General features: G+C 41.9%; 1 protein-coding gene and 1 pseudogene across 7 annotated transcripts in view; one reads left to right on the forward strand and one right to left on the reverse strand.

Annotated features, from left to right (window-relative positions):
• The window catches only part of ATP11C (ATPase phospholipid transporting 11C), a 162790-nt gene that overhangs the window by 10421 nt on the left and 127005 nt on the right, over positions 1 to 25364 (forward strand). The window contains exon 1 of one of the 7 annotated variants that reach the window (XM_067023022.1): positions 17199 to 17225. The exons of the other annotated variants lie outside the window; for them this stretch is intronic. The gene's annotated coding sequence lies outside the window, so the exon portion shown is untranslated. Of the gene's footprint in view, positions 1 to 17198; positions 17226 to 25364 lie in introns of those variants that run through there. 7 annotated transcript variants of the gene reach the window in all.
• LOC131747858 (26S proteasome non-ATPase regulatory subunit 4 pseudogene) lies at positions 12670 to 13795 on the reverse strand (annotated as a pseudogene).

Raw genomic sequence — 25364 nt, forward strand, 5'->3', positions numbered from 1 at the left:
CCAGTTTAGCGTCAACACTTGCTGGTTTCCTCTCTGGAGCATCACAGAGTTCGTGGATTTTCATTTTTTCTGACTTTGGTACTTTCATCACTGCCCCCACTCCTCCTTGTTCCATCCAGTTACCCATAGTCCCAACACTCATTTGCATCATTAATTCATCCCATTCTATACATGGCTAGGTGTTAGCTCATAGGCAGCTGATTTAAAAAATCCTTTTGGGTAACATAATTCCAAAGAGCGGGCATACTGAAGAGTATTTAGTTAAGGATGATTATATAGGAAAAGTTGCCAAAAGGAAAACAAAATTCTGGGGCTAATGAATGAATTTTATGGAAATATTTATAAATACTGTTTTACTTCAGGATTGTTCTTTGAGTTCTGTGGTCATGGAAAACCCCAGAGATATCTCTCTGTTTATTCTTAAGTTTCAGCCTTTTTCTGAAAACTGTTATCAAAAAGGAAAATTAATAATTCTTTCATGTTTTTGGACAAAGAATAAATCAGGAAATCATACTGGAAGGTGCAGTAGCCCTGCAGGTCAACGGGGAGCAGAAGCCAGGAGGGAACTGTCACAAATAAGTAACAGCTGGGTAGAGCAGATTATATAAGCTACACCTGTTGTGTAAGCAGTTGGGGATGTTCTTTAAGCTTCACAATTAATGTCATTTGCAGTAATATGGATTAAGGGATCTATAATACAGTGCACAATTTACTTAGGCTTCTTTTCTGAACACATCCATATGAATCGAAAGCTTCCTTTGAACACTCCTGCCCTGCTTGGTTGCTATAGAGGTATGTAAGGCCCAGCCTTGCTCTCCAGTAGCTTGCAGTCTATTAGAGACAGAAGACCACACACAGGACCAACCTCCTCACAAGGCAGTAGGTCATCAGTGCTGTCTTCTTGAAGGCACACACAGTAAGTGCCGCAGGCATTCAGACGAGGGCACCAAATCTCTGGAAGCAGTGGGTGGAGGAGGAGGGATCTGTAGAGGAGGTAGCATGTGAACGAGGTGGTAGGGAACCCAAGGAATTGAAGTTCATGGGATTCTAGGGATCGGCAGCCTCATTACAGGAGGAGGCATTTACCTGAGCAATCAAGCCTAGTTATTGCTTACGGCACTTAGAGCAGGGGAACCAGTCAATTTAGAGGACTTAGGTTCCAACTCTAAATGTAGCAGAGAGACAGAAACCTTAATCTTCAATGGCTTATGTTTGCCGTGGTGAAATTTAGACTTTTAGAAAGGGAGCAATGAAAGCAGACGTAAGGTGGCATTCATTTCCACAGTAATAGCTATAGGAATCTCCCAGTAGACACTCTTTTCTGAAATCCATAATTCCAGTGGTGGTCGTCCTCAATCTTCTGATTTCAATACAGGAACTGGGATGGAAGAAACATTTGGGGTAATTATTTCATGACCCTGTTTCATATAATATCATGTGACTGTTTATTTAGTTGTCCTTTTTACATAATAAGTGCCCACTTTCAGAAACTTTTACTGCATGGGGACAATGCGGTAGTTTATTATCTTGAGTACTGGTGGTCATTGTAAAAAGCCGGGGATCAGGCCTTTGTCCAGGAGCACATTCCTTATAGTAATACCTCTGTTTCACTGTCGCTAAACAACATGGCTCTTAATAGCCATTCAGACTTGACCTTCCTTGTGCCTTACCAGAACATGAATTGCGTCTTATTCCCACATAACCAATTCATCACAGCAAGCTATTGATGCCACTTTGCTTTATCATCATGACTGCCACTCCAGTGCAACTCATCACCATCCCTTCTCTTTCATATTTGTTCCTCCTCCAGTCTTCTGTCTTTGAATAAATGGCACCATCCTCTACCTAGTAGCTCAAGCTAGAAACCTAGCAGTCATCCTTAATAGCCCCTTTCCCTTTATCTTCCTACATCTAATCTCAACAAATCCAATAGGTTCTGTTTCTGAAAGAGCTCTCAAATCCATCCACTTCTCTGCTTTCCCTACCACCATCCAAGTCCAAGCTACCACTATCACTTATCCAGACCATTGCAGTAGATGATCTCATCTACTCCTGCATGCTCCAATCCATCCTCCACACAGCATCAGAGGGATCTTCTACAGATTCATATCTGAAAGCTTTCAGTGACTTTCCAGTACTCTCTGGATAAAGACCTGACCAGTATCAGCTTGCACTCTTCCTCACTTTTTTTTCTTTCACTTTTAAAAATTGAGATATAATTCACATGACAAAAAATTTGCCATTTTAAAGTTTACAGGTAAGTGGTTTTTAGTATATTCATTATGTTGTGCAACCATCACCACAGTCTAATTCCAGGATATTTGCATCACCCCAAAAAGAAACCCTGTACCTATTAGCTATTAGTCCCAATCCCTCTCCTCAGCCCCTGGCAACCACCAATCTGCAGATCTATGGATTTGCCTATTCTGGGCCTTTCATGTAAATCGACTCTATATGCAATATGTGCTCTTTTGTGATTGACTTGTTTCATTTAGCATGTTTTCAGGGTTTATCTGTGTCATAGCATGTGTTAGTACTTCATTCCTTTTTATGACTCAGTAAGTCTATGTCTTTATGCCAGTACTGTGCTGTTTTGATTACCATAGTTTTGTAATAAGTTGAAGTCAGAAAGTACGAGGCCTCCAACTTTGTTCTTTTTCAGGATTGTTTTGGCTATCCAGGATCCCTTGAGATTCTTTGTGGATTTTAGGATGGATTTTTCTGTTACTGCAAAAAGCCTTCCTCAGTTTTTACCTTATATCTGCCAAAAGACCTTTGTATATTATACCATTTCCCTTGTCTGGTAAACTTCTCTGTTTTAGTCAGTTGCCTGAACTCTTACTCATCTCTCAGGGCTCAGCTTAATTATCACTTCCCCAAGGAAGCTGTCCTGTATCCTTCCCTCAGACAATGGCAGGTTCCCAGGTTCTCATAGCACTATGAACCTTTCTTTTATATTCTTTATCACAGTTGACTTTACATTGGCATATTATATGTTTTTGCTACTTACATAGTATCAAGCTTTCCCCTATGTAGTAAATTCCATGAAGGTAAGAACCATTCTTGCTTATTGCTTATCGCTAATGCTTCAGTGCCTGACATGTAGTATATGCTCAATAAATATTTGCTGACTGAATGAAATTTGATTCCTATCTGTATTTTTAATCTTATTTCCCATTTATAATCATAGAGTTTGAGAGCTTGACTGAGAGATCAAATTGTCCAGTCTTTAGACATCACTGTTGTGTTCAGTTAAAAAAAAAATCTCTACTCATATTTTAGAAATGAAATCATTTCCTCTAGCATGCTATGTTTTGAATATATACAATATAATATCTCTTTTTCATTATATTTTTAAGTATTTAATGGTCTCTGATGTACTTAATGAATAACTTTATATTTATGAGCATCACTGTTGTACACACATTTACAACATTGACTTTCTTGAAGTTTGCTATTATACTTTAAAAGTACTCACTTCGGGAATTCTCTGGTGGTCCAGTGGTTAGGACTCGACACTTTCACTGCCAGGGCCCAGGTTCAATCCCTGGTCAGGGAACTAAGATCCCACAAGCCCTGTGCTGTGGCCAAAATAATAATAATAATAATAAATACAATAAAAATACTTCACTATAAATAAGAAATGACATATTTACTGATCACAGTGTTTGTTTCATTATGTAAGTCTTGATAACTTTTTAGTCTACCTGTTTTACAAATACTTGTTTTTTAAATTTAAAAAATGGTTATACAGAGGTATAAGTTTTTGTTTTTTGTTTTTTGTTTTTTGTTTTGTGGTACATGGGCCTCTTACTGTTGTGGCCTCTCCCGTTACGGAGCACAGGCTCCAGAGGCACAGGCTCAGTGGCCATGGCTCACGGGCCCGGCTGCTCCGCGGCACGTGGGATCCTCCCGGACCGGGGCACGAACCTGTGTCCCCTGCATCGGCAGGCGGATTCTCAACCACTGCGCCACCAGGGAAGCCCAGGAGAGCATTTCTGGTGGTACTGAAATATGATGGGCAGGCTTCCTGGGGAGCAGCACCACTGTCTTTGCCAGTGGCCACCTGACATTAATTCCCAAAGACACTCTTACTCATCTCTACTCCTGAACACAGTTAGCTGCACAATGGTAGATAGAGAGGGAGCACTTGGATTGGCTGAGTCACCGCTGCTAGGACACAGGAGGGGCAATAAGAAGACAATTCATATGTACATATTTGAGAACCAGTTTGATGAAAAGTGTCAGTAGAATATATATCCGTGTTTTGAAATGTGAAGCAGTGTAATTTAAAATATTGTTGTACAAATTTAGACATACTACTTATCAAACATACTAATGAAGGCAGTTTAATCAAAATGAAATCAAACCAAAAGACATACTAATGGATTTATAGAATCCATGTTTGGAATTAATATTTTACATAGTCATGAAATTCATGTTGCATTAACAAATGTCTCTTTTGTTCCTAATATATACCTAGCATTGTGGAAGTTTTTTGAGGTATGGGACTGGAAACTTCTCTGTTGTGGTGCCTCCACTAACCAGCACTGTAGCCTTAGGAAAATCACTTCGTTTTTAAATACATTGTCTTTTACAAATGTAATATTCAGTGCATATAGAAGGCCACGTGTTAAATATATGCATAATAATAAAATGACCACTCACGTACCTGCACCCCAACTTCAGAATTAAACCATTACCAATATAATTCTACCTGTGTGCTCCTTTCTTATCTTATCCCCCTGCCTCCCCCCAACCCCGTAACTATTAACCTTATTTCTGTGAATCATTCTGTTGCTTTAAAAAATAGTTTTAACACATATATATGCAAATTTAGATAATATATTATTTAGTTTTCTTGAGCTTATAGAAATAGTATACTGTTTTTTTTTCTTAACATTAAATTGCTAAGATTCTTCATAAGGTTTTATGTAGCTATAGTTGATTCATTGTCACTGCTGAATAATATTTTACTTGGGGAATATACTAGAATTTACCCATTCTTCTGTCAATGGACCTATAGGTTATTTGCAGGTTTTTTTTCTTTCTGTATGACCAGAAAATGTGTCTTTTAGTGTATATTTATAAAAGGGGTTCCCCCCCAGTGCGTGTAGGATACACATATACATATACAAACACACACTCAGGCATATGTATAGGAAAACAAACATACATAATAACTCTTGAAATGTGCAACTTTACATGAAGAGATTAAATTGTTCTCCAGAGTGGTTTTACCAATATGCACTCCCACTAGCAATGTATGAGTTCCCGTTGCTTCATATACTTGCCCTTGATATTGACTTCTTACATTTTGTTGGTTCTCTGATTACTAATGAGGTCAAGCATCTTTGCATACGTTTATGGGCCATTTATGTTTCCCCTCTGAAATACTTGTTTATGTCTTTTAACTGTTTTCTGTTGGTTTATCTTGCTCATACTGATTTATAATTATGAGTCCTTTTCATATTCAGGAGATTAATCCTTTGTTGGTTATATTTTTTGCAAATAACTTAATTTGTGGCTTCGCATATATTTATATATGTCTTTTGATAAAAAAAGTTCTTAACTTTAATGTAGTCAAATTTTTTGGTTTCTTTCTTTATGGTTGCTGCTTTATGTGTCTTGATTAAGCAATCCTTCCCTGTGCCAACGTTGGAAAAGTAGTCTCATTATTTTTTCTAAAAGTTTTAAAATTTAGGAAATTATTTTTTTGTTTGTTTGTTTGTTTTTTGTGGTATGCGGGCCTCACTGTTGTGGCCTCTCCCGTTGCGGACCACAGGCTTCGGACGCGCAGGCTCAGCGGCCATGGCTCACGGGCCCAGCCGCTCCGGGACCGGGGCACGAACCCGCGTCCCCTGCATCGGCAGGCGGATTCTCAACCACTGCGCCACCAGGGAAGCCCCAGCAAATTATTTTTTGAGCCTCATTTTTCAGAACTTTAAAATGCAGTTGAACTGGGTGTTCTGTAACAACCTTTTATTCTTTGCTGCTGTGACCTGAAGAAGACAGGATATGTGCGTATATTTTCAGAGATTGCAGTGTTCTGTTAGTAATCTCTCCTACTGTGAGGTTTTATATTCTCTCCTACTTTACTTCTCTTTCTCTCATTTCCCCAGCCTCTTCCTTCCTGTTTTCTTCAGAAAATAACCAGTTGAATCCTGTAACATCCTAGTTTCTGTGTTGAAGCAGCACTTTTTAGTTGAAATTTATTGAGATAATGCAGTTGTAAGAAATAATAGAGATCCTGTGTACCCTTTACCCAGTTTATGGTAACATCTTGCAAAACTGTAGTATAACGTCACAACCAGGGTACTGACATTGATAACATCCACTGATCTTATTCAGATTTCTCCGGGTATACTTGTACTCATGTGTGTGTGTGTGTGTGTGTGTGTGTGTATTTATTTCTATGTGGTTTTATCCCATGTGTATGTTTGTATATCCACCACCACAGATAAGACACCGAAGGAAACAGCATTTTTTATAAACAGCATTTTTAAAAGTCTGAATTACTGAATACCTCCAGAGTGTTCTGGAGTACCCAGTTTGGCTGGTGCCCACACAGTTCTAGAGGGCCACCTCAGGTTACATAATCCAGAAGCAAATTGGTGAACTGAAACATTGACCTTAGAGATGAAAGAATCTTTGATCTTTGGGTTTGAGGTCCTGGGAGGCCAGTTGGCATGCCCCCAAAACATAATCATCATTTATTTTGAATTGTATATGCCCATATGAGCCTGCATTTGAGACAACCTTGTAAAAGTTGCCCTTGGTCCATCATACCAATAGGAGTCATTCAGATTCCACCAGGTCGTTAGCAACTAAAAACTCCTCGTAGTGGAAAGGAGGAATGGTAATCCTTCTAGGAAAACGATTTAAAACATGCCAAAATATGCATTGGTTTATATCCCCATAAGTAGAAGCTTACATTATTGTCAGGCTGGTAGTCAAGGACATTTGAAGACTACATTTATGGGAGAGCTACATATGCTTTAACTCATGTCTACTTCAAAATATTTAAAAATAAACACTCAGCACCTTTTGACCTTTTACGACTGGCCAGGCACTGTGCTAAGCAAAGAGGATAGTGTAGTAAATAAAAACAGAAGTGGTTCGTGTCCTTATGGAACTTATAATCTAATTTACAGTTTAAAAATAAGGCAACAGGGACTTCCCTGGTGGCGCAGTGGTTAAGAATCCGCCTGCCAATGCAGAGGACGTGGGTTCGATCCCTTGTCCGGGAAGATCCCACATGCTGCAGAGCGACTAAGCCCGTGCGCCACAACTACTGAGCCTGTGCTCTAGAGCCCACGAGCCACAACTACTGAAGCCCACACACCTAGAGCCCATGCTCTGCAACAAGAGAAGCCGCCGCTCGCTGCAACAAGTTTTGAATAAAATGAATTAGAAACAGAGATAGCAGAAATAAGGTCTGTTTTTGATAGAGTAGCCAGCAAGCTCTGTCGGAGGAGATGGCATATAAGCAGATAACTGAAGGAAGGAGGGGCTACTTCTGCAGACGGGTTTGGGAGTAGATACTGGAACCAGCTTGTTCAAAGGCCCTGAGTTGGGCAAGAGCCAGGCACGTTGGGAAACTGAAAAGGAGGCTAGTGGGGCTGAAGGGCACACTCAGTGGAGGAGGGGAAGATGGCAATGAATGGAGTTTAGGAACTTCTGGGGCGCTGTCTTAGGAGCAATTTGGATCTTGTAATCTCAACTTCTTGAAGCCATGGAGGTGGTTTGAAGGTGTGGAAGTGATAAGAATGAAGTTGTCTATTTAATCAATTCACAAATATTAGGTACGGTACCCTGTGTCAGGCACTTCTACTTGCTGGGGATGCACTGGTGAGCAAAACAGATTAATATCTCTGCCCCCATGTACCTTACATTTTAAGGACGGGAGGGTATTAGGGTAAAAGATAAGCTGAGAGCTCCAAAATACAATGGCCAGAAAAAGGTAGATCTTTGTCTTTCTGGCCTGTAATAGCCCAGGGCAAGGAGGCAGCTTCTGTTCCATGAGATCATCTAGGGTCCCAGGCTAGTGGGGCAGTTCTGCCTTCCTCAGCATTTGGTTTTCAAGTTCCAGCCAGCTAGAGGGAAAGAGGGGTCCAGGGCAAGCTTCTTTAGGAAAATGACCAAGAAGTTTCACGCATCACTATTACACATATACCTTTGGCGAAATCTTAGGCACGTGGTCCGCCCTAGTCATAAGGGAGATAGAAAAAGGCAGTTTCTAGCTGGAAAGCCAGGTGCTCGGGAAGAAAGGAAGAACAGATTTGGGGGGACAACCGGTAGACAGGGAGACAGACAATAAACAAGGTAAATAATTGTAATATCTTGCACGCTAGTGATGAGTGGTAAAGGGAAAGGAAAGCAGGGAAGGAGGATAGGAAGTATCAGGTGGTAGCGGTTGCAGTTTTTCAGTAGAGCAACAAAGGAAGGCCTCGTTGGCAAGGTGCCATTTCAATAAAGCTCTGAATGAAGTCTGTGAGCAAGAAATACCATTCTGAGTTGTTCTGGGGTTACCATAACCCAGCGTAGGCTTTTACATGCCTGAATCTTAGACCTTAACCTGAAAGTATTCAGGTTAGTGGAAAAGGCACCATTATACTACAGTTTCATTTAGAGCAAGCAATACAAGAAAGCCTTAAACGATGAATTGGTGAATTACCATGCTAGGACCTGGACTGAGGCATCTGTCTGGGAGAATTTTTTCTTGGCCCTTTGATAGATGGTAAACTTAGCTCCCTAAGAAAGGAGGGACTAAGATCTCTCTGCAACACTCAGTTCAGAGTGTGTTGCACATACTTGTTTTATAGGGTTTGGGGGGTGGCAGGGTGATTCTTTTCTAAGTGTAGGAATTATTGATGATTTGAGTCTGCTGTAGAACTCTGGTTAATTTCAGTCAGCCATTGTCAGTGCAGTTTTAAGGATGTGGTGACATAAAAAGAATGGAAGTATTTTCATGTTCACGCTTTGGTCATCCAAAATCTTGCTTAAGTTGCCCTTCCAATTAGAGAAAGCAGTAGTTTCCAACACTTCATTATTTTCTTTAATTATATTCAAGTGCTGCTTTAAGTTATATGTCAATGTAAAATACATAATAACCACCTTTTCCTACTTCTGCATCACTTTTTTTTTTTTTTTTTTTTTTAATGACAACCCGTTTGGTTAATGAGACAAAAGAAAAGGATTTTCTGCCTGTTTTTACTCTACTGCCCTGCCCTTCCCACCTACAACACCCCTAGATGTGGGTAGATAGATTGTCTCGGGTTTATTTCTATGTTAGTAATCATTGTCTTTCATCAGAGAACTTACAGTTTAGGAAAGGAGATAAGATACACAGATACATAACGAAAATACAAGGCAGGAAGTGATAAATGTCATGAGAAAGGTAAAAATAAAATGCTCTTGTAGTTCACAGACTGCAGAATGAGTAACACTGTCAGTCTCTGCTTCCACAATCATGAAAGGAGACAGTAAGGTTAACTTTGAGCTTAATATATAATGCTTTCAAAAGGAATTTTCTCTTCTTGGAAAAGGGAAGCATTTGATCTGTTATCCTACTATTTTAAGTATTTTTGTGAGTCCAGTCCTTTTCTAGGCACAGATAAAATACATTTTTTGCCTGTCATGCTACACCACAGAGAAAAACTCAAGTCAGACTGGAAAAGCACCGCTAATCACTTCATAGCATTTTATAGTCTTGGAAGTTACCCTTGAATCTTTTCTCCTCTCCCTCCAGCTTACCCAGTCCCTCACCAAATTCCAAAGATTATGCCTCCTGAATATTTTGGGGATCCAGTCTTACCAAGCTTAATCCATCTCTGCGAAGCAGCTAGACTGATTTTTTTAAAACATAGCATTAGTTTAAGTCAGTTTCATGCTAAGAATCCTTAGTGGTTCCCTTCACAGAGTAAGATTTCAACTCCTTATTGTGCACACCAGGCTCTGCCTGCCTGTGCAATAACATCTCTGACCTTTGCCCCTCGCCTTGTACACTGCAGTCACACTGGCCTTCCCTCAGGGCTCGCCCTCCTCCCGCACACTGCTCCCACTGTGTGGAATCCTCCCCCAAGGGCCCTGTTTCTATTCCTTCAGTACTAAACTCAAGCATCCTTAAGGAAACCTACTGGCCCTCCGCTGCGGTCAGACCACCCAATCTCAATGGGGTCTCATAGCACCTTGTACTTCTCTTACTTAGGTCTTTCTGCAACTGTCATTAATAATGAATCTTGGAGCTAGTTATTAGCTGCCTTCCCCCTAGAACAAAATTTAAAAGGGCATGTGTGCTTTTACTTAGTGCTCTGTGCCCAGGGCCAGTGTCTGGTATAGTGCCGAGTACTGGAATAAATTCTTAAGAAATATTTGTTGCTAAAGAAAAAGGGCAGAAAATTCCCAAATTATTTAAATTTGGTTTTAGAGTTTATTGAGGTGCTTACATTTGATCATAGGTTTTTTTTAAAGTTGTTGGAATGTTTATAAAAGACAAGTATCAGCATCACCTGGGAGCAGTTAGAAATGCAATGCCCAGGCTGCTGATTCAGACCTACTGTATCAGAAACTGCGGGTGGGGCCTGACAATCTGGTGTAACACACCCTCCAGGTGATGCTGATGCAGAATAAGTTTGCGAACCAGGGTTCTATACAAATACTGACTGAAGGTTGACTCTGACTAAGTAAAATATGAAGTGCAATGTAAACCTACTTTTGAAATTAGGTACATTGTTTCTAATCAACAGTGGGTGGTAATAAACTACTTTTCAGCTGCCACCCTCTCCCACCCCCCATTTTATCCATTGTCTTCAGATATCAACTGAAATGTAAACAAGGTCTGCTTGATCAATCAACCCAAACCTGGACTTTAGAAATTCCATAGTATTTTTTAACCTTTACCCCTCTGAATCTAACTTTTATCTAGTGCCATCCATTCCAGGAAATGCTTGTAAAACTGATAATGCCCATGATTCTAGTGTTGGAGTGCTTTGCTTTTAATTTTTTTTTGGCCGCGCTGCCTGGCATGTGGGATTTTAGTTCCCCGACCAGGGATCAAACCCATGCCCCCTGCAGTGGAAGAGAGGAGTCTTAACCACTGGACTGCCAGGGAAGTCCCATTAATTTTTTAATGTTTATTATACTGGGTCAAGATGATTTTTGCTAAAGCTTAGGTTGTCATAGTTTCTAGATTTATATCTAATGCATTTTGAAGCATTAGCAAGGTTTAGATGTGCATATTCTTGGCTGTGTTTAGATTTCAGGGCTGTGCTACATCATCAAACTTTTGCTGATGGATTGACTGCATTGTTAAAGGTCACTCATCCCCGATTTTGCCATTGACTTTAAATTTGCTCCATGTTTGACTCAAGGACACTGTTGACAAACCATTCCCACCGGGTGACTATTAAGTGATCCATAGGAAGTTAATTGCAGGTTTCTTTCTCATATAACAGATGCCCAAGGCTCATTGATTCTCTTTGTAATATTTGGTTAGAAGCACAGGATTTGAATGGGGAAGGGAGATAACCAACAAAAGATTTTTATCAATGTTTTTAAAAACTTTAAATTTTAGAATAGTTTTAGATTTATAGAAAAGTTGCGTACATGGTAGAGTTTTCACACCCCACGTGCAGTTTCCTATATTATTAACATCTTATGCTAATAATGTACATTTGTCACAATTGATAAACCAATATTGATTGGTTATTAACTGAAATCCATACTTAATTATTCAGATTTCCTCAGTTTTCCATTAATGTCATTTTCCTGTTACAGGATCCTAGCCAGGATACCACTTCACATTTAGTTATATCTCATTAGATTCCTCTTGGCTGTGACAGTTTCTCAGACTTTCTTTGGTTTAGATGACATGGACAGTTTTGAGGAATACTAGTCGCATATTTTGTAGAATGTCCCTCAATTGGGATTTGTCCGTTTTTCTTATGATTAGACTGGCGCCTATTGAGTTTTGAGAGGAAGACTGGTGAGGTGAAATGCCATTTTCGTTACACCATATCAAGAGTACATTAAAAAAATTTTTTTTATTGAAGTATAGTCGATTTACAATGTTGTGTTAGTTTCAGGTGTACAAATTATTAACATGACTTATCATGGTTGGCATTGACCTTGATCACCTGTCTAAAGTAGTGTTTACCTGATGCCTCCACTTTAAAGCTGCTGTTTTTCCTCTTTTCCATACTGTAGTCTTTGGAAACAAGTTACTAAGTGTAGCCCAAGAGTTGTGGGGTTTTTGTTTTTTTTGGTTTTTTTGTTACCATGCGGCATGCCGGATCTTAGTTCCCTGACCAGGGATCGAACCCATGCCCCCTGCATTGGGAGCACAGAGTCTTAACCACTGGACCGCCAGGGAGGTACCAAGAGTTTGGTTTTTAAATATGAGATTCCAGATAACATCTTTCTCGCTGAGTGGGGCCTTCTCCATTATTTTTTGGTGTCTCCTTTTAAGTTTTACTTTAATCAGGAGACAGGTATATGCAGTTGACATGTTTCAAATGCTTATTTATTTATTTATTTATTTATTTTAAGGAAAAAAAGTTGCCAAGCTTTATTTAGGTTGCAGTGGTTACAGACAACACATCTAACCCTATATCCCACCCCACCCTACTCGGCCCCCTGAACAGGCTCAGCTCCCTTTTCCCTCCAGTCTCACTTCTTGTCCTCCTCCTTGTCCCTCTTGCCGTCCTTGGTGGCCTGGGAGGCCAGGGAGCCCATGGCATTTCAAATGGCCTCATTGTTGGGATCCATACCTGGAAGGTTCTCCAGGACACTCTGAAGGAACTCGGGGTCCTGCATCATGTCATAATCATCCTCTTCCTTGGCGGGCTCAGATGTGTCCATGGCTGAACTGGTATTAGTGTCAGCTGATTCTGCCTGGCCAAATTCTGCTCCCTGGAGGGACATCCGCATGGCATAAGCATTCTGTTCTTCCTCAGTCATACTGCTTAGGTCAGGGAGCCCAGCGCGGCCAGACTCCTGCTGGCTGATGGTCATCTGCAGCAGGGCATCGTCCGAGCCTTCAGTCCCAATCGTAGCAATTCCCACCTCAGTGGCAGAGGCTGCAGCCGCTGCTCCTCCATAGAAACGCGCAGGGCCAGGGCCAGCTCACGGGCAGCACTGGGATCCACTCCAAATTCAAAGTCGCTGGCACCAAGGCCCAGCATGGCGCACTGCCTTCCCCAGCCAGAATCGGCGAACTGATGAGGGCATCAGCCAGGCTGGGCCCAGGAGGCACTGTCACCAGATGAGAACCGGTCCCATCTTTGCCATTCAGTGTGTTTACAAAGGCGGTCAGCTTTTCTGTGTTCACCTCCTCTTCCCCCAAATTGATAATGTCAGCATTTACTTTCTCCTTCTTGAGGCGTTTAGCCAGTTTCACCAGATTCTTCTCATTGTCCTCCACGGGGCTTCCCACAAAGGCAGTGATTTGCATCTTGTGATTCTTGCCCTGTCGGTGCTTCAGGGCCAGATGGGCCACACAGATGCCAGTGCAGAAGGTGAGCTTGCCCTTCGGATGGACGGTGTGGAGCTTAGACAGGATGCGGCCGGTGTCAGGGGTGAGTGTGGTCCGCACTTCACAGTCATTGGCCAGTGTGATGAGGCCCACGTTGTTCTCAGAGTTGCTGAGGGTCTCGGAGCGACAGACAGACTACGTTGACGGCATCTTGTTGGGCCTGTAGCCGGGTGGGTAAGAAGTCCCCGTTCCGCATATACTCGCTGTTGTCCGCGCAAACCATAGTGCTTTCCAACACCATCTTCTCGCCTTCCTCCCTCCCCGACCTCAAATGCTTATTTAAATTGTGAAGTATATTTCAGCTGATGAAGGGATTTGAAATTAAAGTGAATATTTGTTCTGGGGAAGTTAGGGGAACCTAACTTGGTTTTGCAAATGCTCCTGTGTCTAGCTGTTGCCCACATATACTCTCATTCCTTAGCCTCCAAGCCTCTGTTTGCCTGTAGCTGCTCCTAGAATTTAATTGCCTGCTAGCTAAAACCTCTAAGAAAACATTTGGGTAGATAGAGTGGCCCAGGATTTTCTTTTGCTTGGCAAGAACTCACTTGCTAAAATGGTTTTTAATATGTTGGTGCCTCTCTACTGTGCTTCTTTTGCCAGAATAGATGCAGCCCAAAAGATTTGCTTGTCTTCCTAACTCATTTTTTAATATCTCATAGCAGTGACTGAGCTATTGATCTGAAGGGATAATAACAACGCTGCATGTGCTTTTTGCAAGTTCTGATATTTTAAGAACTGAGAGATTTGAAAAAGAACATCGCTTTACTTCACAAACTCAAGGCTTCTTCAAACCAAATAATATACAGCATATGTCATAAAGAAGGTTCATTCCTAGAAATCACCAGATTTAAAGGGAGCAAAGGATGAGGGAGAAGGAATTAAAACAGGTGACAGTACTTGCTCAGAGACTGATGACCAGGGTCAGCTCCACGGGAACATTGTCTCCAGCAGCCCCACTTACTCTTCCTCACCACATCCCTAATTCATGTTCTTGGCTCCTAAAATACACTTAAAGCACTTCTCAGAAAGATTGAAAGGCACCCAGAAAGTGAACGATAAACTTTTTGGTGAAGTTAACCTTTAGTATATTATTAGTAGTTTTGGATTCTAGGTTGACTCCTCAGTAGGGAAAATAGCAAGCAACATGCCTCATTATAATTAGATATATAAATATAACTGAAGATAATACATCTATCATAAGGCAAATAGAAAAAATTGGGGGATTTTTTTAGCTGCTCACATTTATTTATTTATTTATTTTTGGCTATGTTGGGTCTTTGTTGCTGCGCATGGGCTTTCTCTAGTTGCAGCGAGCTGAGGCGGCTCTCCGTTGAGGTGCGTGGGCTTCTCATTGCTGTGGCTTCTCTTGTTGTGGAGCACAGGCTCTAGGCGCACAGGCTCAGTAGTTGTGGCTCACGGGCTCTACAGCACAGGTTCAGTAGTTGTGGTGCACGGGCTTAGTTGCTCCGTGGCATGTGGGATCTTCCCGGACCAGGGCTCGGACCCATGTCCCCTGCATTGGCAGGCAGATCCTTAACCACTGTGCCACCAGGGAAGTCCCTTAGCTGCATACATTTATTAATCCAAGTTCTGGCTAATAAGGTCTAAGACGACTCCCTCAATTTGAGAGATATGCACTCCCCGAAAAAAACAGTCAAAGAATATTTAGGTTTATACTCTTAATTTGTTAATGTTACTGTCTAATATCTCTTATATATTTGTATCTGTTCAGCACCTGGAAGAATTCAGTACTTATTTTTAGAATTCGTCTTAAACTTTTTCAGTAAACTTTTCATTTTAGGATAATTTCAGATTTATAGGAAATTTGCAAAGATGGTACAGAGAGTTCACATATGCCCTACACAGTTTCCCTTATTATTATCTTATATTAGTAATGGTACATTTGTCACAATTAATGAACCAATATTGTTATGTTATTACTAACCAAAGTCCATACTTCATTCACATTTCTTCAGTTTGTCCCTTATGTCCTTTTTTCTGTTCCAGGATCCCATCGAGAATACCATACCATAATTAGTCATCCTGTCTCCTTAGGCTCCTCTTGGCTGTGACAGTTTCTCAAACTTTCCTTGGTTTTGATGACGTTGACAGTTTTGAGGAGTACCAGCTAGGGATTTTGTAGCAAATCCCTCAATTAGGATTTGTTTGATGTTTTTCTCAAGATAAGATGTGGATTATGGCTTTTTAGGAGGAAGACTGGAGAAGTGAAGGGCTGTCCTCATCATATCTTATCCACCATGCATAGTATCAACATGACTTTCTACTGATGATGTTAACTTGATCACTTGGCTGGGATAGCATTTGTCAGCTTTCTTCACTGTGAAGTTAGTCTTTTTTAAAACAGATTTTTACTGATTTTTCTACCTCTGATTCTGGAGAGGAATATGGTTCATTTCATTTATTTATTCAACAGATGTTACTTTGAGTTAAAGAAAACATGGTTTTAGGTAAATTTTAGGGTTTTATTCCCCCCAAGGCCCACTCTTACTAATTGGAGAAATAAACCATATTTAAGGAATAGCCAATACTTTGTAGGTAGCAAAAGTTGGTGAAGGTCAAGTTGTTGGTTTACAGTGTATATTTGTTTAGCTTTTCTGAATATACTGAGTTTTTCAACAAAATTCTGTTTGATCACTGATAAATATTGTTAAATAATTTAAATCACATTCTTCAAATGTTATGGCATCTCAATTATCCATGATTTACCAGTTATTAGACTCTCTTACCTTCTCTTTTCACTCATTTTATATTCAGAAGTAATAGTGGAAATGAGACCCTTTCTATCTTCCCAGCTTTTGTATAAGTACAAAGGATTATATAGATATTAGGGATCAAGCAACCTCCTGCTTATTTACATTCTTTCAAATGCTAGTCACAGTAACAGATGAAGATCAGAAAGCACTAGGAAAGGCTTCCCTGGTGGTGCAGTGTTAAGAATCCGCCTGCCAATGCAGGGGACACGGGTTCGAGCCCTGGTCTGGAAAGATCCCACATGCCACGGAGCAGCTAAGCCCGTGCGCCACAACTACTGAGCCTGCGCCCTAGAGCCCGTGAGCCGCAACTACTGAGACCACGTGCCACAACTACTGAAGCCCGCGCGCCTAGAGCCCATGTTCTGCAACAAGAGAAGCCACCGCAATGAGAAGCCGGCACACCGCAACAAAGAGTAGCCCCCGCTCGCTGCAACTAGAGAAAGCCTGCGCGCAGCAACAAAGACCCAGCGAGCCAAAAATAAATAAATAATTTTTTTAAAAAAAGAAAGTACTGGGAAAAGAAGAGTTTTGCTATCAAACAATGAGTGTGTTGTGCAGCAGATGAACCTCTAGGATGAATTTGATTAATTCTCCACAGCAGCAGAGTCGCATAATTATATGGTGTTGCTTGAGGCTTTCTCTTGCTTTGGAGTTGGATAATCTAAATTGTGTAGCCTCTAGTAGATTTTCATTCTGTCATGTATCAAGGAACGTCTGTGCAGATGGAAAGAGGTTTTCTGTTGGGCTGTGTGTGAGCTCAGTGGGAAGGGTTAAAAATTAGGAATGAATGCATTTAACTCGATTTTTCTTCCTAATAACAGACATCTCTACCAGATTTGATGACACTGCAAGCATGAAAGGAGCAGAGACATCTGGGTGTTATCATAGGCTCTGCCACTACTTGTGTAGTTTTGAGGGTAGGTTTATTTTTTTCTTAATAAATTTATTTATTTGTTTATTTGTTTTTATTTTTACTGCGTTGGGTCTCCATTGCTGCACGTGGGCTTTCTCTAGCTGCAGTGAATGTGGGCTACTCTTCGTTGCGGTGCGGGGGCTTCTCATTGTGGTGGCTTCTCTTGTTGTGGAGCATGGGCTCTATGCACACAGGCTTCAGTAGTTGTGGCACACGGGCTCAGTAGTTGTGGTTCACGGGCTCTTGAGTGCAGGCTCAGTAGTTGTGGTGCATGGGCTTAGTTGCTCTGTGGCATGTGGGATCTTCCCTGGCCAGGGCTCAAACCCGTGTCCTTTGCATTGGCAGGCAGATTCTTAACCACTGCGTCACCAGGGAAGCCCGGGGGTAGTTTTATTATGTGACTTCCCTTGGTGGTCCTCAGATTTTCATCCATATAGTAAGAGTGGATAGGTCAGAGCATTGCTTATACCCCTCAAGACCATGTAAGTTTGTGGTTCAGAATGGGAAATAAGAGTAGCAATATGGGCCGTCCACCCAATTTCATGGTATGATATGATACAGTACATTAGGAAAAAGATTTCTGGGTAATAGCTATGAGCCATCGAGCTTAGGGAAGTGTTGGTAGGTAGAGAAAGTGGAGGTGGATGAACAGAGATCTCTATACACTGAATTCCATATTCCTCTTCCTTGGCCCTTCCCATGTGACAGGCTCGCTCTTTCTCTTTCACTGCCGATCTTCTCTGCTCATGGCCTTGCCTCATGCTGTCTGATGTTGGCAGGGCTGTGAGGGCCTGCTGACTTCCATGTCTTCACTGCTCTCCAGTGGACAGAGTTGGGGCAGGTCAGCCCTGAACGAGGCTTTGGGCCCCAGCCTTTCCTGAGCTGGAGAGAATTTGGGAACCTCTGGCTGCCAGCTCAGCAGATCGGCATGTCTGCTAGTCTCATTCTGACTTGGTGTGCTTACATTTTTTAAGGCTGCTCTTGTTTAGTTCCTTGTAATTAAGACTGGCCTTGTACTTCCGTGTCAGAACCCGGGCCCCTCTGTGAAGTCCTTGTCTGGGTACGGTGGTTGGTGCCGCAGTTGCTCCAAGGGTAGAAATATGCTTTCTTTTAGCCAGGCCTCTGCAGAAGTTGAACTCTGCCTGGACCCAGGCCTGTGTTTGGGATTCTGCTACCCATTGTTGATTTTGTTGATGCTCAGTGACCAATTGCTTTTTACCAGATTTACCTGTTATAGTATCCTGTGTGCCTTCTCCTTGCTGAGTATCCTGATGTTTGCGCATTGGCCACCTGTCTGGACCTCTGCCTGTTGCTGCCCACTTGCCTTTGCCAATTATGCTCTCTTGCCCACCTGGATTTCCTCCTAGAGCTCGCTTCTGAGTCCGTCTCCAAGCACCTTCCCTCCAATATGGAGGTGTGTGTATACATGACAGGGCCTGATCTACCGTACTGCCTGCGTTCAGAAGCTTAATTGTGGCAGTCAGTGTTTTCCATTCTCTTTGTAAAAATCTGTCACCTTTTAGCTGCCTTAGTTTGTTATTGCCTGATATTATAAACTCACACCTTGACGTTTTTTATTTGATCATTTTTTGGTCTTTCCTTAGAACAAATCTCATGTATCCCCTTTTCAGCCACTTGTTACTTTCACAGGGAGTGGCCTCAAATCATAAATCTTCACATTGGAAGAGACTTTCAAAGACATCTAGTTCAACTTTCCATGTGATGGGTAACTTACCAACTCCTAAATTAACCCATTAGTAACATTTTCGACAGCTCTCAACTGGTTTCTCGGACCCCAAACTATCAATTCATTCATATATTTATTCACTTATTCATTCAGTCAAAAGTTACTCAACGTCTCCTTTTAGCCAGGCATTCGTGTGTGTGTGTGTGTGTGTGTGTGTGTGTGTGTGTGTGTGTGTGTGTGTGTGTCACCATTCCTGTCCTTAGAGAGCTGCTACTCCAGGGGGGAGAGAGAAATAAACAATCACGATTGCTATCTAGAGGCAGTGGTAGGGGAATGGGTCATTTCTTCTGCATGACTAAAGGTTGGTTCATGGAGGGGCTCTTTCTGCTGCTTCAATTAACACCAACTTTCTGGTCCACCACCAGCTTTTCAGCTACTCAATAAAGAGAGAGGACGGTCTCCTTTCTGCCTCTGTCTATCCTTGACTTGCACTTGGAATCATCTTTCTAAATGCAAGGCTTTCTTTGTTACTCCCCCGCTAATAGGCTCCCCATTGTGTACCCCGCAAACAGACATCTAGCTCTTTGGCACAACTTAGGAAGCCCTCAGCCTTCTGGTTCATGCCTGCCTCTCCAGTCCCATACACACCATTTTTCATCAGGCTCTCAGTGCCCCCAAATTTCGTGCAGTTTCCTGGCTACATCGTTCTTACTCACACTTCTCTTGCATATGTTGTTCCTGCTACCTGGAGTGACTGCCAGCCTCGTCTCCACGGTGAGCTCCCGGGGCACTCGGAAAGCCTGATTGATGGAAAATGGTACACAGGGAGGAATAAATCACAACTCTGACCTTCCTTTTCCATTAAGGTGTACTTTGACCTTTTGGCTGCTGTTGCCCCTTATACACCCCCATGCCTGCCACCCGAAGATTGTAAACTACTCTACACCAGGCAGTTATCTCTGTGTCTTCAGCCTTAACACAGAGACTGGCCCAGAATGGGCAGTCAGTAGTTATGTGTTGGATGAATGGATGAGTAAAGAAATGAAGACAAGTCTTCCATAGTCTGTTTTTCGCTTTAGGTCTCCCTTGGAGCACTGAGAATGCTACTTAAAAGACTCCTACCATTGTTTTGATTGTAGCTCCCTGCCAACCTAGGACCACGCTCACTGGCTTATCCATGGCTAGACACCTGCCTGCAACTATCACTGAATAGCCTGCCTGCCGTACAGGGAGAAAGGCCCTTTGGGGGTGGGGGGAAGGTCGGACAACTCTTCACCTTCTCCTACCTGGCAGCCTCTGCTGTCAAGATAAGCTTCTCACGTGTCTCTTCAATACTCTAATCAAGAGAAAGAATTTGCACAGAATGAAAATGCTTCTTTCCTGCTCTGGTAAATCAGAACAGTTGTAAAGTGAGGAGAATTAGTACTCGAACAAGTTCCTGTCTTTTTAAGCAATACTTTGAATGAGTCATCTACAAACTCAAGCAATTGGTGAGAACAGTTAGTGGCCATTTATCATTTTAAGTTGATCTGTTTCAAATAAATAGCAAATGGGGTATTTTGGTCCTAAATTATACACATTTATCCCCTTCTTACAAGAGCCCCATTTTTTTACATAGTTATATCAGTGAGCAGTGAAAGACACACAACACTGTCATGAACTTTGTCCTCCTTGTCTTCCTGTTCTTTAATCGTGGATCTTGAACTTTCAGTCAAAACTCAGCAGTTTTAGTTCTATTAGATGGAGATCTCTGCCTAAAATAGTCGGCCATTTCTGAGGTAGTATGCTTTTCTTTAGGTTTATTGAGATATACTTTACATAAAGTAAAATTCACACTTTTCAGGTATGTACAAGTCTGAATTTTGACAAACGTAATATAGCTTGTGGCCACCACTGAAATCAAGATAATAGAGTTTTGTGTCACCCAAAGCGTTCCCTCGTGCTCCTTTGCAGTCAGTGTCCTCCCTGTGTTGCCAACCCCTGGCAACCACTGCTCTGATCTCTGTCTCTATAATTTTCTCATTTCCAGAACGTCGTATAAGTGAAAGCAAAATATGTAGCCTTTGGGACTTCCCTGGTGGTCCAGTGGTTAAGACTCCGTGCTCCAAAGGCAGGGGGGTCGGGCTCGATCCCTGGTCAGGGAACTAGATCCCGCGTGCTGCAACTAAGACCCGGTGCAGCCAAATAAATTAATTAGTTAAATAAAAAAATAATATGTAGCCTTTCGAATCTGGCTTATTTTGCTTAGCATAATGCTTTTGAGGCTCATCCATGTCACTGAATTTATCAATAGTTTGCTGCATTCTCTTGCTGAGTAGAATTACATTATATGAACGTACAACAGTCTTTTTATCCATTCACACCAATTGATGGACATTTGGATAGTTTAAAATTTTGCAGTGATTATGAATAAAGTTGTAATCATTTACAGTTCGGGTTTTGGGTAGACATACATTTTTATTTCTCTTAAGTAAATACCAAGGAGTGGGATGGCTGGGTTTTGTGTGTGTTGTGGCATTCGTAAGGTTATTTTGGTTATCACAAGTAGGGCCCAACAACTTTGGTGTTTCATCAGTCAAGTCAGGGGGTAGCAATGAGAAGAAAGGCTGACTCTGAGAAAGGACATCAGGCCACCATCAGGTGACCTTTCTACTGTCCAGGACCTAAGGAGGGTTTTTGGCTCCAGCTGAAGCAATGCGTAGCCTTTTGGGAATTGATTTTCATTATTATTTGATTTCCTAGCAGTACATCTCCAACTAAAAATGCCGTTTGACAGATGACAGAAAAGGAAAATCAATTGTATTTTGAGGATTTTTGGATAATATCACACCATCCCTTGGTGTTGCTGCAAATCAGAATTGGTGGTCACTAGTCTTTTTTTTAAAACAACTTTATTAAGGTGTGATTGTTATACAGAGTGCTGCCCATATTTAACGTATACAATTTGATGGATTTAAACATATCCATACACCCTTGAAACCATCACCACAATCAGGATAATATACATATCCATCACCTCCAAGAAAGTCTCCTCCTGCCCTTATGTTTATTTGTGTGTGTGTGTGTGTGTGTGTGTTAAGAACTCTTGATATCTACCCTCTTAAGAAATTTTTAATGAACAAATACAGTATTTTACATACTACTGTTTTCAAAGCACCTTGATAACATCTTCTAATATAATTGACACCTTAAGTAGGGTAGGTCTTATTTCTACTTTATGATGAAAAAATAGACCTATGGGATATGTTTTCCCAAAGATCACCTTTGGATATTGCGCCAGTATCCAGAACCCAATTTTGGTTTTTGTCCAGTGTTCTTTGCATAAGACCTCTGGGTCTTAAGCCTGATCTGGCTCATTGACCTGGTAAACCTTCAAAAACCAAATGTTTAATGACCACCTTTGTCCCCACAATTAGAATCAACAAACGTGATTGATGTCAGCTTCAAAGAGAGTTCATGAAACAAGTAGTTGGTAGGAGATAGTTTTGAGAGGATCTTCTACCCTTCATTTGTGTAACTTTCCCTTTTTAGATTGCCTAGACGGAGACTTCCAGTGTCCAAGCAGGAATGTTCAAAGGTTGGTCATTAAACTTTCGGAGTGGTTTTAATTAAAATGTTGGGCGGTGAGGTGAGGCCTAGCCTGGTAGATTTGGTGTGGCCTCTTGAGTAGTTACTTTGTGTTAAACACTTTCCTAATCATTACAGGGGCATAGAGATTAAAGCAGAACAAACAAGAAATATGATTCTACTCTTTAGGAGCTCACAAGCCAGCAGACAAGATGGAAGCATACACAGAGACGCTTCCATTTCTGCTTCAGTCCATCCTTCATTCTGCCAGAACAGTCTTTTGAAAACACATGCGCTTTCCCTGCTTAAAATTTTCTGGTGGTTCCCTGTTTCTCAGAGGACCAAGTCCAAGCTTCTTATCAGGACATAAAAGGCCTTCTCTGATTTTGCCCAGCTCCTCCCTCTGTACCCACCCCTCTGGCCAGGATCCCAAATCGCAATACCCTTGGTGACCTGGATTGGGCTATGTATGAGGCAGGCGCTCCTTTGTGCCCAGGCCCAGTTCTGTCCTATGCATTCTCTCTCATGTCTAGTTTCTCCAGAGGTGCCACTTGAAGGGATGCAGGTTTCTTCATTTGTAATAGGGGGATGATGGGACTTCCCTGGTGGTCCAGTGGTTAAGACTCTGTGCTTCCAACGCAAGGGGTGCAGATTCGATCCCTGGTCAAGGAACTAAGATCCCACATGCCGCAGCCAAAAAAAAAAGGACAGTGTAAGAGGGGGATGAGTATCGGTCCCTACATCATGGGCTTACTGCGGGGATTCAACCAAGCAACGCATGGATGGTGAGGGCTTAGGCTGTGCCTGGCATAGAATATTTGTTCAGTAAATGGTAGCTAGGTTTCATTATTATTATGCAGTAGGAGAAGCAAGGGTGTGAGGGTAAAATCAGTATTTCTGGGTGCTCAGAGCACGTCATGATTTGTCATGCCTCTGGGTGTTAACTCACGGTGGGCCCTCTGTCTAGAATGCTGTGTTAGTCTGGGTCCTCTGAGAAGGAGAAATTTAGGGTTAAACGGCAAGGATTTTATAACCAACCACCCATGTGAGAGACAAGGGGGGTGGAGGGGGGGGGAGATGGGAAGGGTGGGAGTGCCCATGATGCAAGTCCATGATGCACACCTGACCCCTAGTGAAGAGGAGAGAGAGTAGCTTAGGTGGACGCTCTCTAGACCGCTATGCAGCTGAAGAAAGTTTCAGAAAAGCCTTTGGGGAGTCCAAAAGTCAGTGATCAGTACAGTCCTGTCCCTGATGTACTGTCATTGGTCAGGGGCGACCCAGTGGAAGCGAGCCTTCAGCGCAGACAGTAGGATGAATTTCTGAGGCAGCAGCTCAATTGTGCTCCCTGTCGTTGGAGGCCTTCCTCTTAGCCTTCGTAAATGCCTTTCCTCTTCCATTGAACTCCTCCTGCTTGTACTTAAAGGGCCAGCTTTAAACGTTTCCTCTTCTGGGAAACTTCCTTGAAGGAAATTCTCAGCAGTCAGATGATGCCTACATGATCATCCCCAGATCTCTGCCTAGTTCATTTCTAATGCACTTACTTGAACCCCTTGCATCTGAAAAACTACTGGGTGCTCAGGAAATAACTGTCGAATGAATGAATGAGTTGGTAGGACTTGGACAAGCAGATCTAAGGGAGAAGATAGTTGAGGCAGAGTGAACTGCTTGAGCAAAGTCAAGTAAGTATGTCTTGCCCCCAAACTGTCATTTTAGGGAAAGTATATTATGATGCAAAACAGTGGGTATGTTATGATGCAGAACAGTAGGCGCAGGAGTCTTTTCCTGGCCGTTGAAAATGATTCATATTTGAGAACTTTGTTCAAAACAATGTTTTGAGTATTTCCTGAGAGACTTCTTTCCTGAGAGGAAACAGAGTTGATGGAAATGGAATTTTACTGCTGCCAGGAAAAGTATGATAAAGATCAAATCTCTTACAACTACTACCAGAATAGAAATTTCCATAGAGCAAAGAGATTTAAAGGCCCACCTAATGGCTCATCTGTACTTAGTGTTCAGTGCAGCTGAACTATAATTCTGTAATGGAATTCGACCAATTTTGACAATCCAGTTTGTAACGTATGAATTAGTGAAGACTCATCTTGACATTTGCTGACGCTGCCAGATGTTGGCCATATTTTTGATGGAAAGAAACAGGGAGCTGGCCAGGCTCCCAAATCTCAGTATCACTACCAACCGCCTACCACTGCCACATGTTGCCAGAGGAGATAGACATGCTGAGGATAAGGTCCCACAAAATCACTCATGATCAGCAATTGTAGATTTAACTCCTAATCCCTATGTAATGTTTTACCCTGGTGACCTGGGTTGGACTATGTATGAGCGAGGCCCAGGCCCAGTTCTGTCCTATGCATTCTCCCTCATGTCTTGTTTCTCCAGAGGTGCCACTTGAAGGGACCCAAGTTTATTTGTAATAGGAGGATGAATATCTTGCTGTGAGGATTCAACCAAGTACTGCATGCTGAGGGCTTAGGCTGTGCCTGGCATAGAGTATTGTTTCAATAAATAGTAGCTAGGTTTTTATTAATATGAAGTCGAAAAAGCAAGGGTGTGAGGGTAAACTCTTAATATTTCTAGGTGCATATTATAAAAGTTGGTTGTTCATGCCTTCGGTGAGTGCCTGTTCTGTAATAAAGCAGCGTGGGGCTCTAGGCACATGGGGTGTTGTGGCCCATTCTGTAATTAATGTCACACACACAGTTGCTGATATCTCATTCTTCTCTCAAGTGAGGACAGTTCATTTTGGCTCGTACATGAGTAAAATCACCTACTCCTCCAATGTCCTTTCTTCTCTTTCTCATTGGCCCGTCTCTCTCACCTTCAAATTTCTATTATATTTCTTCCTAGGTTACACGGAAGAACCTAGGAAGA

The sequence above is a fragment of the Kogia breviceps genome, chromosome X (genome assembly GCF_026419965.1).
Source record: "Kogia breviceps isolate mKogBre1 chromosome X, mKogBre1 haplotype 1, whole genome shotgun sequence".
Taxonomy (NCBI): domain Eukaryota; kingdom Metazoa; phylum Chordata; class Mammalia; order Artiodactyla; family Physeteridae; genus Kogia; species Kogia breviceps.